The following is a 13202-nucleotide window of genomic DNA, read 5'->3' as shown; positions in this document are numbered from 1 at the left end:
AAAGACATAAACCTGTAGATTCAGGAGACTGAGTGAATCCCAAACAAAATAAACTCCAAAATTCCATGTCAAGACACATCATAATCAAACATTCAAAGACTAAAAGCAAGGAAAATATGTGCATTACCTTTCCAAGAAAAATGATTTGAGTGATGACAGATTCCTCATTCATGGAGGCCAAAAGCAAGTGGCACACCATTTTTCATGTCCTGAAAAAAAAAAGGACTGTCACCTTAGAATTATATATTCAGTGAAAATATCCTTCCATAATAAAGGTGAAATAAGGGCATTCTCAGATGAAGAAAAGCAAAGAGAATCTGTTGTCAGCCAACGTACTTTAAAAGAATGGCTAAATAAACTCTTTAGGCAAAAAGGAAATAGTAATAGAAGAAATCCACTAGCATTAAGAACAAAAGAAGCAATGCCAAGAGCAAATATATAGGTAAATATATAATTCCTTTCCTCTTGAGTTTTTTAATTGCATTTGATAATTAAAGTTATAACACTGTCTTATATAGTTTTAATGTAACATTGACAACTGTATCATATAATAACGATAAATAGAAAGTAACTTTTAAAAATTGTATACACGATTTTAAAAAAAAATTTAAAAACCATATCCTAAAGGCAAAAGGGGAAGTGAACCTAATGGTGATGAGGTATTTACAATTCTATCTGAAGAGGTAAAATGTTGATACTAGTAAACTGCAAAAAAGTTATGTATGTATATCATAATCCCCAAAACAATCATTAACATAGCTATAGAAATAGATACATTAAAACAACAACTAGATAAATTAAAATAGAATTTTTTTAAAGTTCAGGTATCCCACATGAAGATAGGAGAAAGAGAATAGGAAGGTAAAACAGGAAGAACAAACATAAATCCCAAAGTTCAATGCAGGTTTAAATCATGTCAGAAAATCCATTAAAAGGGAATCTTCCAAAGACATCAAAAAAAAGTGGAGGGGGTGGATCATGATTCACTCATATGCTATCTCTAAGAAACTCACTTCAGGGGAGTTCCTGTCATGGCTCAGTGGCTAACGAACATGACTAGTATCCATGAGGATGCTCAGTGGGTTAAAGAGCTGGCATTGCTGTGAGCTGTAGTGTAGGTCACAGACATGGCTCAGATCCTGGGTTGCTGTGACTGTGGCATAGGCCAGCCGCTACAGCTCCGATTTGACCTCTAGTCTGGAATCTCCATATGTCATGGGTGTGGCCCTAAAAAGACAAAAAAGACCAAAAAAAAAAAAAAAACTCAATTCAAATATAATTATAGCAGTAGATTAAAGATAAAATGATAAAGAAAAACACACAAACATAAATCAAAAGAAAGCTGAAGAAACTATGTTAAGATCAGACAAAATAAGCTTCAGAGCAGAGAAAATTACTAAAGATAAAAACATTACATGATAATAAAAAGGTTAATTCACTAAGAAGACATAATCTTAAATGTATATGCACCAAAAAAAAAAAAAATAGAGCTGCAAAAAATTCCTGAATCAAAAACTAACAGAACAGAGAAACAGAAAAATTCAAAAATATAGTCGGAGATTTCAGAATTTCTGTCAGTAATTGAACTACTAGACAAAATGTCAGCATGAATATAGACGAACTGAATAATGCTTTCAATTAATTAATGAAAATGACATTGACAAATACTCCCCCAACAAGAACAGACTACACATTATTTTCAACTGTTCATGGGACATTCAAGAATATAGACGTATTAATTCAAAAAGATACATGTTCATAGCAGCATTACTTGCAATAGCCAAGATACAGAATCAACCTAAGTGTCCATTGACAGATGAAAGATAAAGAAGTATATCCATCCTTCTTTATATGATACCATTACCATTAGGTGGTATTATAATGGAATACTATCAAACCATAAAAAAAATGAAATTTTGCCATTTGCATCAATGTGAATGGAGGGTATTATGCTTAGTGGAGCAAGTCATACAGAGAAAGATAAGTATGTTATCACTTATATGTGGAATCTAAAAAATAAAACAAAAGAATTAATCCAACAAAACAAACAGACACACAGGTATAGAAAACAAATTACTGGGTGCCATTGGGGAGGAGTAAGTGGGGAGGGACAAAATAAGAGGATTAAGAGTTACAAATTACTACATATAAAGTAAATAAACTACAAGGATATGTTGCAGAGCACAGGAAAAAGTAGTCAATATTTTATAATAACTTAAAATGGGATATAAGCTATAAAAATTTTGAATCATTATGTTGTACACTTGAACTAATATTGCAAATCAACTATAATTTAATTTTTAGAAATAAATGTATTAAAAAACACACTATATATAAAATATGTATTCTATGTATAAAGTTAGAGCATGAAGTTGACCCTCGAACAACATGGGTTTGAACTGAAAGGTTCCTTTATATGCAGATATTTTTCAGTAGTAAATATTATATTACTGCATAATCTGAGCTTAGTTGAATCAGCAGATGTGGAACCATAGATACAGAGGGGCAAATGTAAAGTTATATATGAATTTTCAACCATGGCACCTCTAATCGCTGCATTGTTCAAGAATTAACTCTGTGTGTGTATGTATAAACACACACACTATGAGTGTTTTATAAGAGATTGGCTCACACACTTATGCAATTACATAGGCTGAGAAATCCCACAATTTGCTGTCAGCAGGCTGAAGACTCAGGAAAATTGGTGGCCTAATTCAGTCTAAGTCTGAAGGCTTGAGAATCAGGACTAGCAAGGGCAGGGGAAAGTCAATGTTTCAACTCAAGCAATAAGGCAGGAAGGACTGAATTTGTCCTTTTTCCACCTATTAGTTCTATTCAGGCTTAATGGATTGGATGGTGCCACTCATAGTGGAGGACAAGCAAACTTAATGCTAATTTCATTCAGGAACATTCTCACAGACATATCAAGAAATAATGTTTAAAAAGAATACATACCTGTATGTGTAACTGGGTCACCATGCTATACAGTAGAAAAAAATTATTTTGGGGAAATAACAATTAAAAAATTAAAAAAAAAAATCTGAGCATACCATGATCCACTTAAGTTGACAAATAAAACTATTACTATAGATCATACCTTGAGTATAAAACAAACTAACAAATTCTAAAGAACTGAAAGTGCAAACTACATTCTATTACTATCATATAATCAAACTAAAAATCAATAGAAGAAATATACAGGAAAATCCAAACACTTGGAAATTAAAGAACATGTTTCTAAATAATTCATGGCTCAAACAGAAAACCTCAATACAATTTAAAATATATTGAACGGAATTCAAATGAAAATGTAACATATTAAAATACATGGGAAGCAGCTAAAGCATGAAACATGAAAATTTATAGCACTAAAAGATTGCTGTCACAAAAGAAAAAAATGTATCAAATTAGTATTTTGAAAATCTACCTCAAAAGAGTAAAAAATAAAAGAAATCTAAAGCAAAAGGAAAGAAGGAAATAATAAAGGACAGAAATCAATAAAATTTAAAACAATAATCTAAAATTGATTTAAAAAAAATCAGTAAAACTATAAACCTCCAGCAAGACTGACAAATTAAAATACATCTATTGACAATGTTTGGAATAAGAGAAAGGATATCACTATAGAAATTTAAAAGGATAGATATTAAAAGGAAAAAAATATTATAGTAACTATGAAGACATAAATTTGACAATTTAGATAAACTTGTCTGATACCTCAAAAATCACAGACTACCAAACTCACCCAAACAAAATAGATAACCTGTATAGTCCTATAACATTAAAGAAATTGAATCCATAATTTATAAAAAGGAAAACTACAAACAATATCCCTCTAAACAGAATTGCAAAAAATCCTCATCAAAATATTAGCAATTCAAGGAGTTCCTGCTGTGGCACAGTGGGTTAAGAATCTGACTGCAAGCAGCTCAGGTAACTGCAGAGGCACAGGTTTGAGCCCTGGCCCAGTGCAGCGGGTTAAAGGATCCAGCACTGCCACAGATGCAGTGTAGGTTGCAGCTATGGCTCAGATTAAATCCCTGCCCTGGGAACTTCCATATGCCACAGGTGCAGCCATAAAACCTTAAAAAATAGCAACTCAAATCCAGAAATATATCAAAATAGTATTTACTGCACCATGACTAAGAGGGATGTATTCCAGAAATACAAACTTGGTTCAATATTTGATAATCAACCAGTGTAATCCAGCATATTAATGGTCAATAAAGAAGAAAAACCATATGATCATATCAGTTGATGCAGAAAAAAGCATTTGACAAATTTCAATACCACTCATACTAAACATTCTCAGAAAATTAGGAATAGAATAAAACTTTCTCAATCTGATAAAGATCTGATGTTAACCTAGAATTAACATGATACTTAATTGTGAAAGACCGAATGCTTTCACCAACTATAAGATCAACTCTAAGGCAAGGATATCTATTCTTACCACTTCTAGTAAACATAGTACTGGAAATTTGAGCCAGTGCAATAAGGCAGGAAAAGGAAATGAAAGGCATACAGATCAGAAAAGAAGAAATAAAAATTTTCTCTATTTTTAGGTGACATGATTTTCTACATAGAAAAATCCAATAATCTATAAAAAATTCATGGAACTAATAAGGGATTTCATAAGATCACAAGGTCAAGGTCAACACAAATTCAATTAGATTTCAATATGATAGAATTGAAAAATTTGGAAATAAAATTTAAAACACTGTACAAGTTGAAATCACCACCAAATGAAATAAAGTTATAAATCCACTAAAACATATACATAACCTCTATGTTGAAAACTACTAAATGCTAATGAAAGAAGTCAAAAAAAGATCTACATAAATGAAAAGTTATACCATGTTCAGGGATTAAAAGACTCAACATAGTATACATATCAATTTTCCCCAGAATTGATCTATGGGTTTAAAGCAATTTCTATCAAAATCCCAGAATGACTCTTTGCAGATATAGACAAGCTGATGCCAAAATTTATATAAGCAGAAAAATAAACTATGATAACAAAACCAGTATTAAAAAGAAGAATAAAGATAGAGGAAAAAAAAGATCTGATTTTGACTTATTATATAGATACAATAAACAAAAACAGTATGGTATTGATGAAGGGACAGTCACACAGATTAATGGAATAAAGAATTCAAAATAGAGCCCAGAGTTCCTGTCATGGCTCAGTGGTTAACGAATCTGACTAGGAACCATGAAGTTGCGGGTTTGATCCCTGGCCTTGCTCAGTGGGTTAAGGATCTGGCGTTGCTGTGAGCTATGGTGTAGGTTGCATACGTGGTTTGGATCCCAGGTTGCTGTGGCTCTGGTGTGCTGGCAGCAACAGCTCCGATTCGACCCCTAGCCTGGGAACCTCCATATACTGCAGGAGCGGCCCTAGAAAAAGACAAATAGACAAAAAACAAACAAACAAACAAAAAACACAAAATAGAGCACATATATGTGGCCAAATAATTTTTGACTAAGTGCAAAAGCATTTCAAAGAAGGAAGGATATATTTTTAACAAATGCTTTTGGGATAAACATTCATAGTCAAAACAAAGCACCTCAACATAAACTCCACACATAAACTTACTCAAAAATTTACTCAAAATGGATTATCTCCATGCAACATATAAAAGCATAAAACTTCAAGAAGAAAACATTGAAGAAATCTTTATGACTAAGAGTGAGGCAAAAGAGTCCTTAAACATCAAAACCATGCTCCAAAAAAAGTCAATAAATTGGATGTCGTCAAAATTAAAAACGTTTGCTCTTTATAAGACCCTGGTCACAGACAAGGAGAAAATATTTGCAATCATACAGCCAACAAAGATATCAGGATATATAAAGACCTCTCTAAACTCAACAATAAGAAAACAAACAATCCAATTAGAAAATGGGCAAAAAATTTGAACAAACCCTTGACCCATGAAGATAAGTGGATGACAAATCCACACATGGAAAGATGTTCAACATCATTAGCCAATGGAAAAATGCAAATTAAAGCTCCAATAAGATATCACTTTACATCTACTAGAATGGCTATAATTTTAAAATACCAATAATAATTGGTAATAAAAATACTGATAACACCAAGGACTAGAAGAACAACTGCATCTCTCATACATTTCTGGTAAAGACACTAGAAATATCTGATAGTTTCTTACAAGCTTAAGCAGTCATCCTTCTGGGTCAGGAGTCATACTCCTGGGTATGAAGCTGAGCAGGGCCCTGTGGGGCTCCTGGGCAAAAAAGCCTTCCTGTGTCCCCCAGTTCTTTTTTTCTTTTTCAGCCACACCTGCAGCATATGGATATTCCTAGGCCAGGGATTGAATCCAAGCTGGAGGTATGACCTCTGCCACAGCTGTGGCAACACTGGATCCCTAACCCATTGGACCGGGCCAGAATCAAAATATGCCACCAAAGAGACAAACCGGACCATTAACCCACTGCGCCACAGCAGGAAATCCTCCCACTTCTTGTTTTTAGGAAATAGGCCTCATTCAGCCTCCACACCTTCCCTGAGTTCCAAAGGGCAGGTTCAAACAATTGCTAATCAGGGAAGGGAGGGGATGAAGAGAGAAGGGAGAAGTAGTCCAGAAAAAACAGTGCAGCCTTAGGGCAGGGTCCTGGCTCCTCCTCAAGGAATACACATAAAAGTACCTTTGAGCTCTTCTGCAGAAATAAACCCGAACCAATGAATCAATGAAAGATGTTATTAAGCATCCTTCATTCCGGAAAGAAGGAAGACAACCAGAACAAGTCCAGGGCCACTAAACGCCAGGCTTGAAGAAGAATGAAAGCTTGCATCTACTGTGATCCTTACCTGTGGCCCTATTTTCCACTCCTAAAACTGAAAGACCACCTCCTATTCTCTCACAAAGGAGGGCACAGTCTTAAGGGCATTAGCCTGCTGTGACCTCTTGCCTAGAAAAGCAATAAAGCTATTTTTTTTCTCCTTTGCCCCAAACTCTGTCTCCATATTTATATTCAGCTCTGGTGGACAGAGGCCAAGTTTTGGCAGTAAGTACTTAGCCTGGAGAAATGAAAAATCTGTTTACACAAATACCTGTACACAAATGTTTATCGTACCGCTTTATTTATAATAGACCCAAACTAGAAACAACACAGATGTTCTTGAACAGATGAATGGATAAAGAAACTGGTATGTTCATACAATAGATTACTCTGCAAATAGGAACAAACTATGGAGTTCCCTTTGTGGCTCAGTGGTTAATGAACCCGACTAGGATCCATGAGGATGAGGGTTTGATCCCTGGCCCCACTCAGTGGGTTAAGGATCCAGCATTGCCTGTGAGCTGTGGCGTAGGTCACAGATGCAGCTCGGATCCCATGTTACTGTGGCTGTATTGTAGGCCGGGCGGCTACAGCTCTGATTCAACCCCTGGCCTGGAAAAAAAAAAAAAGGAACAAACTATGCATGAACTCAAAGGTATTATGCTGACTGTGGACAAAAAGCCCATATCAAAGATTTATATACTACACAATTTCATTTATAGAATATTCTCAACATGACAAAATTGTAGTGCAAGAACAGATCAGTAGCTGTTAGGGGTTGGGGAAAAGACGTGACTATTAAGCAGTAACATGAAGGAATTTCTTTGTAGTGATAGAATTGTTCTGTATTCTGTGTGTGGTTAAGTATTCATCAAATCCAGACATATGATACAATTTCATAGAAGTATACACCAAAAAAAAAAAACAAAAACAAAAAAACAAAAAAGAAAGGGAGAGAGAGAGAGACAGGAGAGAAAAAGAATGTTATAACTGGTGAAATTCAAATAAGATCTGTAATAATATTGTACCGATGAGTCATAATATTGTACCAATGTCAATTTCCTGGTTTCCACAATGTACTGTAGTTATATAATATGTTCTCATTGGGGAAAGCTGGGTGAAATTTTTTCTACTATCTTTGCAACTTCTCATGACTATTAAACTATTTCAAATTGAAAGTAAAAATAAAAATAAATTTTGAAATATTATTTTCATTTCATGACATTTACTTTCCCCTTTTCTCTGTCATAGTCTCTTTGTGCATTTTATATTTGTTTACTGTCCTTTTAGTGAGATTTGAGAAGTAGTACTGAATAGTTGTATTCATTCTACCAGCAGTCCTGCTATTCTAGTCTCTTTCTTTCTTTAAACGGCTGTTCTAGAGAGTTTACGGGAGAGTCTTTCATGATATTTGTGTTTGGATATGACAATATCTATAATTTTATTTCTGTCAAGGATCAATAATTATGCCTACTGAGTACCCAAACTGGAAAAGCAATAAATGAGGTTAGACCCAAATTTCCTCATTTCATTTTCTATAATAACTTATTGAAATATAAAACTCTGGAGCTCCCGTTGTGGCGCAGTGGTTAATGAATCCGACTAGGAACCATGAGGTTGCGGGTTCGGTCCCTGCCCTTGCTCAGTGGGTTAACGATCCGGCGTTGCCGTGAGCTGTGGTGTAGGTTGCAGATGCGGCTCGGATCCCGCATTGCTGTGGCTCTGGCGTAGGCCGGTGGCTACAGCTCCGATTCGACCCCTAGCCTAGGAGCCTCCATATGCCGCGGGTGCGGCCCAAGAAATAGCAACAACAACAACAACAACAACAAAAGACAAAAAAAAAACCTCATGCAGATATATATATGGAATTGATAACTTTTCACACAGTGAACAACCCACATAACCGTTGTCCAGAACAAGAAAGCAAACATTTAACAGATAACAGACATGGAGAACAGACTTGTGGTTGCCAGGGGGGAGTCGGGGAGGGAGTAGGATGGACAGGGAGTTTGGGGTTGGTAGATACAAAGTATTGCATTTAGAATGGATAAGCAGTTGGGTTCTACTCTAAAGCACAGGGAACTATGTCCAATCTCGTGGAGTAGAACATGATGAAAGATAGTATGAGAAAAAGAATGTATATCTATGTATGACTGGGTCACTATGCTGTACAGCAGAAATTGACACAACACTGTAAATCAATTATACGCTAATAAAAAAAAAAAAAAAGCAGGAGTTCCCGTCGTGGCGCAATGGTTAATGAATCCGACTAGGAACCATGAGGTTGCGGGTTCGGTCCCTGCCCTTGCTCAGTGGGTTAACGATCCGGCGTTGCCGTGAGCTGTGGTGTAGTTTGCAGACGTGGCTCGGATCCCGCGTTGCTGTGGCTCTGGCATAGGCCGGTGGCTACAGCTCCAATTCAACCCCTAGCCTGGGAACCTCCATATGCCGCGGGAGCGGCCCAGGAAATAGCAACAATAACAACAACAAAAAAGACAAAAAGACAAAAAAAAAAAAGCAAATATTTCTAGGATCCAGAATCCCCCCTCATACTTTGAATCATTCGTGCTTTCCTCAAAGGTTACTCTCATTAGAGAGATGAGGAAATTCTAGCTCAGAAAAGGGAAGAGGTCTGCCTAAGTGCACATAGCAAACAGTAAGGCTGGGATTCAAATCCCCAGTTTGCTAAAGACTAGGGCTTTCTCCACTTCGGCAATCTTTCCTCTAATATTAGCTGCACTTTTATACCCCATAAGACTTCTTCCCAAAGTTAGTGCCAGTTTTTCATTTATATTGATGACATTTTTAGGGGACAGCAAATGGAGTTGGGGAAGTGGCCATACATAGAAATTTTCTATGTAGAAGTTAAAACTACATTCATTCATCTACTACCATATGCTATCAGAGGGATAAAGAGTTAAACAGCCCCTATCCACCAGAAAAGTAATTCGAAAACTACTGACTTTAATATAATGTGAAATGATATGAATACAAAATAAAAATATGAACTCACACCCTTCCAACTTAACCTACAACTGGCCAAAAAAGAAATCATTCGAAAACTAATCTTGGAGCCCCTATGGTGGCATAGGAACCCAACTAGTATCCATGAAGATGTGGGTTCGATCCCTGGCCTCATTCAGTGGGTTACGGATCCAGTGTTGCTGTAGCTATGGTGTAGGCCAGCAGCTACAGCTCTGATTTGACCCCAAGCCTGAGAACTTCCCTGTGCTGTGGGTATGGCTCTAAAAAGACAAAAAGTATTTAAAAAAACAAAGAAAACAGTAATCTAACCATACCTCCTTCCCAAAGAACTTAATTCTCTTCTCATCATGTATTGCCTACAGGATAAATTCCACATTTCCTTGTGTGGCATCCAACTTCTATAGAACCCCACAGGTAGAATCCTCATTCCCAGTAGTGTTGAAACCAGATTTGCCTGGATTTGAATACTGTATCTATCCCTTGCTAAATATCTGGCCTTTGAGCAAATGGTTTACCCACTCTCAATTTCAGTGTCCATATTTAAAACTAGAGGGAACCTCCTTCACCAAGTCTACAGGGTAAAAGAGGATAATGTACACTATGCACTTGGCCCAGTGCTTAGCACATAGTATTTTCTGAGTAGTAACTATGAGATATGAGATCATTTTGAGCTGCTTATAACACCCCAAATTCCATGGTCTCCAACTATCACTTTTGTTTGAGATGTTCTGCTCAAGCCTCTGCCTTCTATCATTTTCTCTTTGGTTAATTTCTACCTAAAATGGCAACCCTTGAGTTTTGGCGCTTCCCTCCCTCCTCCCCCTCTCCCTACTCCCCAGCACCAGGAGAGATTCACTGGAGATGCTCCCTTTTAAGGGGAAGAGGAGACTTTTGTAAGATCTGGAGTCTAGAGCTGGAGCTCATGATGTTCCTACCAAGGATTCTACTTTGTGTGAGCTCTTAAAAATACCAGATAACAGAATTTGGGGGGGGGGGGGGGGGAAGTAGATGTGTATATACACCCACATCTGGAAAGAAAAGGCACTGGGCTCATTCCATGCAAGAACTAAGCTGGTATTTGTATTTGTATTATGGTGATTGGCTTTACCTTCTCGTTTTGCATAATCTCTTTTTCAATGGTGAGGAGTGTAATTTCCCTTCAGTTCATAGAATAGTACTTGGAGAGGACAGAGAGGAAGTCTCTGCATTTTGTGAAAGAGAAAATTACCGGCACCCCTTTTGTTCCCTTAGGCAGGATTTGGATGGATTACTCATACTTTAAAAGGAAGGCGGCTTTTAACCTTAAAAAAAAGAAAGAAAGAAAGAAAGAAAGAAAGAAAGAAAGAAAGAAAGAAAGAAAGAAAGAAAGAAAGAAAGAAAGAAAGAAAAACTTGCATTAACATAGTGCATTGACATGTTACTAAATCTAAGGAATTTTGAAGGATAAATTCCCAGACTTTATCCAACACATGAAACAAACTCCTCAAACAAAAGCTGCCAAGCTCATCAGCTTGTTCATATCCTTGCAACTTTGGTCTCACCAAACCGCTTGCTTAGCTCCTTGATTGGCTGCGTAACCCTCCCAGGCTGATTGGGGTGGTGGGCAGGGGGGACCTGGAGGGACTGTTCAACAAGCTCGGAGCATGGGCCCCTCCTGGAAGATCAGACTTCTGGAATCGATTTGGGTCCAGAATTGCATTACCCAAGGAATGTGGAGTATGCACAGTCCTTGACGGCTTGTGAACCACACTTCCTGAGGCTGGCCACCAGCCAGGGCTGAGGCCATCAGCATCTCAAAAATGAATTCTTTATGAGACAAAGAACAATCCACCCAATTTCTGAAATCACTGAAGTAGAAAGCTTGTCTCTAAGTAACCTAAAACTTAGTTGACGTTTAGACTCCTTTTGTATTTCTGGGAGATGAGGGGATTGAATGTCACCCCAAAATGTCTTTTCCTTTCTACAGGCAGACATCGTAAGGCATTGAATAGCCTGGGAGAGGATCTTGCTAAAACTTAACTCTATCCAGAGGACTGTTTCTCTGGCAAAAATATTGCCCACCAGCTGCTCAAAAGACAGGACCAAAGGGGGTAAGGAAAGATAAAGAGGTGTGAGGATTCTGTCTCTCCAAGAACTTTAAGTCCAGGGGCAAATGAGACAAATAGCTGTGAAGGATGCTTCAGAATCCAAATAAAGCAGGAGTTTGCAAGGGTATCCTACAGAGTTTTTGTAGGAAAGGGTAAGTTGTGGAGACATGACTTGAAATAAGGAAAACAGTCCAGCTACTGAGAAACGATGGGGATGCCGGTTGAGAAGCGGGAGTCAGCAAAATTGGCTGTGGGTGTCCCTGGCTAGAGTAGAGCAATCCTAACCTGGGGTATACCAAGATTTGCATAGAATAGAGGAAGGTGGTGTGGGGAAGAGGGAGAGGGTTTGGGAAGAGAGACTTGTAGTTTGCTTAATATAATAGTGCTTTCTTTTTGCAAGTAGGTTATCATTATTATAAGGTTATTTTCTTACTCTCTACTTAGGCAAGGAGAATTTTCCCCTGATGTCTTTCAGATTATCTTATTTTTATATCTTGTTTGGATCATTTCCTTCAAAGGCAAAGTAATATTCCCTGAAAATGTGCTATTGACCCACAAAAATCACTTTGGCTCTCAAATGCCACAATATCATTTAGGTCACCACATGAAGTCGTTCCCCTTTATCCAAGGAGAAAAGTCTATCTTTTGAATCCAGTGAAGCATGCGTGGGTCAGACTTCCGTCCCAATAGCTGAGTTGCTGACTAACACTCTGCAGTTTTATTCCCCCATTACCAAATCTTGGCAGCACCCATGATAATAATAATGACGCTTTACCATCAAGGTACATACTTCACATATATTTTCTACTGAATTCCCCTTTCTATGTATGAAGAGATTAAAAAAAAAATCTACCTGAATGGTAAATATCTTATATTTCTTAGTGTCAGAATTACACACCTAATTCACCCAAGGCCTCATTGTATCAATAATAAAGTGTAACATTCTCAAAGCATATTAATTGAGGCTCTAGTGAGGCCAGTGTTTCCAAGTAAACCTCTAGCATTGATCCCAATGAATTGGATCATACCAATTACAAGAGAATTCAGAGCCAGCCTAAGGGAATCCTTCCAAGTAGAATTAATCTTTAATGAGTTTTTTTTTTTTTAAATTTCTGCTTTCTAAAATAACACAAGAACTGTAATTTTTCACCCTGTTTCTAGACAGAGTTTAACCAAAGAAATTAAGTTAGCTTGAGTATAAACACTTTGAGGATGTAGAATATGTCTAGTATGGTCCTTTGGTGGACAAATTAGGGAGTAAGTAGAGTTCCCACTGTGGTGCAGTGGGTTAAGAACCTGACTGCAGTGGCTTGGGGCACTGTGGAGGCA

General features: G+C 37.1%; 1 long non-coding RNA gene across 1 annotated transcript in view; it reads right to left on the bottom strand.

The window, feature by feature from the left end:
* Nucleotides 1–13202, bottom strand: part of LOC125111188 (uncharacterized) — a 219506-nt gene that overhangs the window by 87283 nt on the left and 119021 nt on the right. Inside the window, exon 4 of the long non-coding RNA XR_007130840.1 lies at nt 128–209. This is a non-coding gene — a long non-coding RNA (uncharacterized LOC125111188). The remainder of the gene's footprint in view (nt 1–127; nt 210–13202) is intronic.

This window comes from Phacochoerus africanus, chromosome 11 (assembly GCF_016906955.1).
Source record: "Phacochoerus africanus isolate WHEZ1 chromosome 11, ROS_Pafr_v1, whole genome shotgun sequence".
Taxonomy (NCBI): domain Eukaryota; kingdom Metazoa; phylum Chordata; class Mammalia; order Artiodactyla; family Suidae; genus Phacochoerus; species Phacochoerus africanus.
The sequence above is the reverse complement of the archived record's forward strand: the minus strand, read 5'-3'. Positions and strand labels throughout refer to the sequence as shown.